The sequence below is a fragment of the Camellia sinensis genome, chromosome 7 (assembly GCF_055761805.1).
Source record: "Camellia sinensis isolate YWXY chromosome 7, ASM5576180v1, whole genome shotgun sequence".
In the NCBI taxonomy this organism is placed as follows: Eukaryota; Viridiplantae; Streptophyta; class Magnoliopsida; order Ericales; family Theaceae; genus Camellia; species Camellia sinensis.
Window position 1 is genome coordinate 45,285,180 of NC_138967.1, and position 6,282 is coordinate 45,291,461.

The window sequence follows — 6,282 nt, forward strand, 5'->3', positions numbered from 1 at the left end:
ATCTGTCTTCAAACCAGTGTTCAAATCTGTGTTGAAAACCAGTGTTCAAACTGTGTCAAAAACCAGTGTGCAAATCTGTGAAGCACCTGTGTTCAAATAGACAAATACATCTTCATACATAATGTGTTCAAAAACAGACAAACAGTCCAAAATCTGTCCACAATCAGTCCAAAATCTGTCCAAAATATGTGTTCAAACACAAACAAATAACTTTTCAAAATAATCAGTCCAAAATCTGCCCAAAATCTGTCAAAAATCTATCAAAAATATGTCCAAAATATGTGTTCAAACACACAAACAAATAACTTTCCAAAATCAACCCAAAATCTGTCCAAACTGTGTCCAAAATCAGCAGAAAATGTGTCCAAAAGCAGTCCAAAATCTGTCCAAAATCAGCACAAAATCTGTCCAAAATCAACCCAAAATCTGTCCAAAATGTGTCCAAAATCAGCACAAAATGTGTCCAAAATCTGTCAAAAATCAGCACAAAATCAGTCCAAAATCAACCCAAAATATATCTGTCCAAAATGTGTCCAAAATCAGCAGAAAATGTGTCCAAAATCAGCACAAAATCTGTCCAAAATCAGTCCAAAATCAACCCAAAATCTGTCCAAAAAGTGTCCAAAATCAGTCCAAAATCTGTTCATAATATGTGTTCAAACAGACAAACAAATAACTTCCAAAGTTCCAATCAGATAACAAACAATCGACATGATTACATATTCATACTTCTCAATCCATAATTGTAATATATCATAAATCTTCATACATATCATCTTCATAATTAATACAACACCAATTACATGTTCTAACTTCTATAAAAATTATTACATCTTCATAATTAATGTAACACCAATTACAAGTAAGATGAAGATTCCACTAATACAACACGAATTTCTATTTATGCCTCTTTGCAAGTTTTGCATCTGCGCGTTCTGAAATTGATGTTGTTCGCTTTGAAATCGAAGATGTTCGCCCATACTTTGAAGTTGTTCGGTGACAGTTGGTGTATTGTCCATTCGCACTTGCCCTTCCTCCCTACGTTGTGAATTTATAGGCAAGCACCATCCAATAAACCCACTGCAATCCGGACAACAATAAAAAAGCTTGTTCTTGTTTCATTCCGTCTCCGAAATTAGAATAATTTCTTTTTTCGGACATTGAGGACAATTTCTGTTGCAAAATGTCAATTGATCTGATGTACTGGCGTTAACACTTGAAGTTGACATCTGCAAAAATATGAATCAAAATCTCAATCAGTTAGTGTATTAGTCTTAGGACTGTTTAACTTGCTAGAAACAAAGGTGGTTCGTTAAAGGCTAGGGGTGGCCACTGTTTGGGCCATAGGTTATGGCCAATCAGCATGATTATAACATCATGCTGGGCATGCACTTTTAAATGCAATTGGTGTTGTGTGTAGTGGTTGTGAGATGAGCTATTGGAATATGTCTCAAATTCCCTTGAAGTTGGGTTTAGTAGATATTATTATTCCTCATCTACCAATAAAGTTAACTAGAACTCTATAAATAGGTAACCAGAGAGATATGGAATTTATTGCTGTAAGTTGGAATTTATTCCAGAACTTGTGGAAAATTTTAAATCATGTAAATAATTCAATCAACACAATCATGTTTATGCTACAAATTCTTAAGTTTAGTGTCTTTTATTCTTGTTGTTCTCATACTTTTTTAATAATTAAAATTTTATTAGAACGGTTTAGTAGTTTTTTCATAACTGGTATACTTAACTATACTATTAAGAAGTGGACAACTTAAGTGCATTCAAAGCTATGGCCTTGATATGTCATATGTGATATCAGTTATTAGTTGAAGTGTTAGTTCACCCAAAGAAATCAGAGTACTGACCTCTACAAGGGCCACATTCTACATATTCTTGGTGAAACTTAGAATATGAACCAAACCCTGATTGGCTTGTTTTGGTTCTGTTCATCAATTTTTCTGTTTTGCTCCCAGTTCAAAGTTTTAGACTTCAAAAAAAAAAGGCTGTTTGGCTATGTATTGCAGGGTCAGCTTACTCGAGGTCTCAAACCAAACTGAATATACATATACACACACATATATCTTACTCAAGTAAAGAAGGTACAATCTATACAGAAGTAAGGCTAAACCTTCTAATAGATAAATAGGATTTTAAGTTAATGGTTAAGTGTACATGTGCCTAATAATGTTGACTATTGACTCCAGTAGTTTATAGGTTGGCATGTCCCTCTGGTTTGTACATTAAAGACTTGTTTAAGGCATAGCATCTTGCCAAAATAAAATAAAAAAAATTAAATACTAAAAGCTCGAAACAATTAACAATACAGGGCTTGTATTATTATTTTCTGTTTACTAGTTATGCATGATAATTCCTTCATCCCTTTTATAAAAAGAGAAAAAACCATTATTGTAATATTACTATTTCCAAGAACCTTATTCTTCACCCATACATATTTTTAATTAATATATATGATAAAGAATAAAACAAACACTTGGCTCATGCTTGCTGAATAAATTTGGGTGGAATTGGATTTATAATCCATGAGATTCATCAATTTGGTGTTTAGTTTATTATAGGAAGTACTTACTTGATTGTAACCATTAATCCCATATGCTTGCAAATCTAAAAAAATCTCATATGCATGGGATATATAATTTGAGAATATTGAGAATTGTTGAAATTATCTAGACACTTAATCAAATGACAATAAATGTTTATATTAGGTGAGGTTCAACTGTCCAATGCGGAAAGAAAAATAGCATGCAGCTGATATGTTCCCAAATGGGAGCTCAGAAAATGGTGAACTTAAGTGCATTCAAAGCTATGGCCTTGGTACATATAAACACACATATATCTTACTCAAGTAAAGAAGGTACAATCTATACGAAGTAAGAGCTTCTTTAAAATATGTGGAACAGAATCCAACCAACTCCAAAAAAAGACTTGAAGAGGATAGCAACATTGTTGTCTTACATCATTCATGACAAATAGTCTTTATTCCTCAATTCAATAGGCCTGGATAGGCACTATGCAAGTCTTCTACAATTGGCCCAACTAAGCTGTGTCTAGCTTTAGTAACTGTTCTAATTATGGCATTCTGAATATTAACTAGTAGAAAATAGTAAAACCAATCATTGAACCAAGCCAACTTGGCTCTCTCTATAATCTCTCCTCTTTGTCTCCTTCACTTCCACTCTTCCTCAGCTACTACACATAATGAATAGTCAGTGATGTTGCATTTCCAGCAATCACAAATCACAAATATAATATAATTTTGTAGTTATTGTTTATTGAATTATATATGTTTGGCTAAGCATGATTAGAAATTTACAACTACACAGATGCTCTATAGAATCTTGTTTTCTTTGGGACATTTGACTTGTTTGTTATAATTTTCATCATAACCATATTCCTTCATTTTGTAAGGAATCAAAGACTTTAGAAACTTATTAAAATGGTTACCTAAACATAGGTATATGTTCAAGATTTTTTTTTTAACAGTTTGGCAAATGGGTTTTCTTTATTTTCTCTATTTTTTAGAACAAAAATCAGTTTTCAATAACAATACCCAAGTTGACGGTGTTTGGCAGACTTTTAAAAACAATTTTTTCGTCTCGGAGTTGCGAATTAACAACAAAAATGCACGCTTAGTTTAGTCACCATAGAATGATAGATTGGGTATGGATCTAGCTTTGACATTATTGCACCAAGTCCCTTTGATTCTAACCCACTACTTCAAGATTGGTAAACAAGAGTTTGGCTCATTCTAAGAACTGTTTACAAAATTGAATTTAAAAATAACAAGTACGAAAGACGACAATGTAAAAGTAAAATTAAGGAGCGTGGTTTTTGTTGGAAATTTGAACTCCTGAACATAGGTGGAAGAAAACACAAACCAAGAGTAAAAAAATTGGAGAAATTATGTGGTTTGTCAATATCTTGCAAGATCACTGACTAGTCAATATTTGTGATTTGTGATTACAGTCTCTCCAATAAACTAAATTGCCCAAAGATTTCAATACAACACATAATGACTCTAACCCATCAATCCAAAAAATGAGGTAACCCATTACAAACAAACTTTGGACTGTTCTTTTTCCTCTAAACAAACTGACTTCAATTGAAATGTGTTGTGAATTTTTTTTTCAATTAAAGTTGAAATGTGTTGAAATGTTTCTTTTCCTCCACATAAATTTTTTTGAATTTGACAAACCTTAGGGTCACTATTCTCTCAATAAGTTGCACAGAAAAGAAAAAAAAAATTAAAGTTGAAAATCAGGGCGTATGTTGAAAGAACTCGTTTACCAATCTTGAAAAAATCAGGGCGTATGTTGGAAAAAAATTAAAGTTGAAAATCAGGGTCACTGTTCTTTTTCATTGAAGCATTCAAGAAAAATTAAAATTAAAGTTAAAATTATTTTTTTTTCTGTACAAAATCACTCCAAAACCAGTCCAAAATCAAAATCAAATTCGTCCTAAACAGATGAAATCAAAGTGAAAGACACGAATCAGGGCATATAGATATAGATATATACATAGATATAAATCAGGGCATGCAATCAAAGTCAAAAATCTCAACAAATCAGGGCGTATAGATATAGATATATAAATATATATATATATATATATATATAGAGAGAGAGAGAGAGAGAGAGAGAGAGCTGACCTGTGCAGACAGATCTGTGAAGACGGAGAGAGACTCGGTCGTCGTCGGTCGTCTTCAGAAGCTGCGCTTGTCGTTCTCGTGAGAAGCTGCGCTCGTCGGAGTTGTAGAAGCTGCATTCGTCGGGAGCTCGTCGACAAAGAGGCACAGCAGAAAAGAGAAGAGAATGAAGAATAGAGAGAGAGAGTCTTCAAATGTTTTGTGCAAATGAATTTGAAATTTGAAATGAATAAGAAAGAGGGAGAAACGGGCGTGTTTACCTCAGCTTTCCACGTTGGCAGCCACGTCATTAGTGTCGATTTAGTGATCACGTTTTAGAGGTCGGAAGCATTTTCATTTTTTTTTTCTTTACATTGCCACCTCATTAGTGGTGTTTTTAGAGCTTCTAATTTAGTGCTCTAAATCACTACTCTTTTTTTTTTAAATAATAATCTCCTTCCTTGTTTCCACTTTTCAAAAAAATATTTTCAGAAAATTCTATTTTCTTATTTTTTATATTTTTTTATTTTTATTGAATTTTTTTAATATTTTAAGCAATTTTTTTACTTTTTAGACACACCTAACATAAATACACTTAAAAAGTAAAAAAAATATTAAAAAAATCTTTTAAAAATTCATTAAATACCAAAAATATAAAAAAATACAAGAATTCAATATATTTTTTATATTTTTATGTATTTATTAATTTTTTAAAATATTTTTCATAATTTTTTTATTTTTTAGATACATCTAAGTAAGGTGCATCTAAAAAAGTAAAAAAAAATGTTTAGAATTTTAAAAATATTCACTAAAAACAAAAAAATATGAAAACTATAAAAGTCAAGTTTCAAAAAAATTTAATTCAAAAAACTCAAACCAAACACACTAAATAATGTTATTCTGATTAATCTATTTGGAATTGGGGTCAGCTCCTCTTCACTCATAGGCCAAGTTTGGCATCTACTAAATAATACAAAAAGTCATTATCCTATTTAAGTCACATCATCTTATTTAAATCACATCACCTCTCTAACACATCACATCAAACCCAATCCAAACCCAACCCATATAAGCTAATAAGTCAAAAAGTGCACTTTTTTAGAACATCCCAAACCAACCCATAATTGAATGGTACTAATAAGCTTATTTGGTCCTAATTTTTAAAAAAAATTATTTTTTTATTTTTTGTTTTTTAATATTTTCAATGAATGTTTTTGACATTTTAAGTAATATTTTTAAAATTTTTAAACACACTTAACATAAATATATTTAAAAAATATAATATTTATAAAAAAATTTAAAAATACACTAAATATCAAAAAATATAAAAAATACAAAAATTCAGTATTTTTTTGTATTTATTAATTTTTTAAATATATTTTTACAAATATTTTACGATTTAGATACATTTAAGTAAGGTGCATCTAAAAAAGTAAAAAAAATTACTTAAAATTTAAAAAATATTTACTAAAAACAAAAAAAAAATTTCAAAAAACTGAATTCAGAAAACTAAAACCAAACACACTGATTAGATCGCGGCAAACTCAATTTCAAATTTATATTAATAATTCAAATCTTCAATGTATAAAATTTATCGATATTATTCTTATAAAAAATTACGTCAATCGAACACGATAACT

The 6,282-nt window shown here is 30.4% G+C and overlaps 1 long non-coding RNA gene across 1 annotated transcript; it reads right to left on the minus strand.

The window, feature by feature from the left end:
• Positions 1-726: 726 nt before the first annotated feature.
• On the minus strand, positions 727-4,996 carry LOC114317496 (uncharacterized). The gene is made up of 2 exons (XR_014334568.1): positions 4,667-4,996; positions 727-1,229 (listed from the first exon to the last, which is right to left on the minus strand). It is a non-coding gene; the product is annotated as an uncharacterized LOC114317496 (long non-coding RNA).
• Between the last annotated feature and the right edge of the window lie 1,286 nt (positions 4,997-6,282).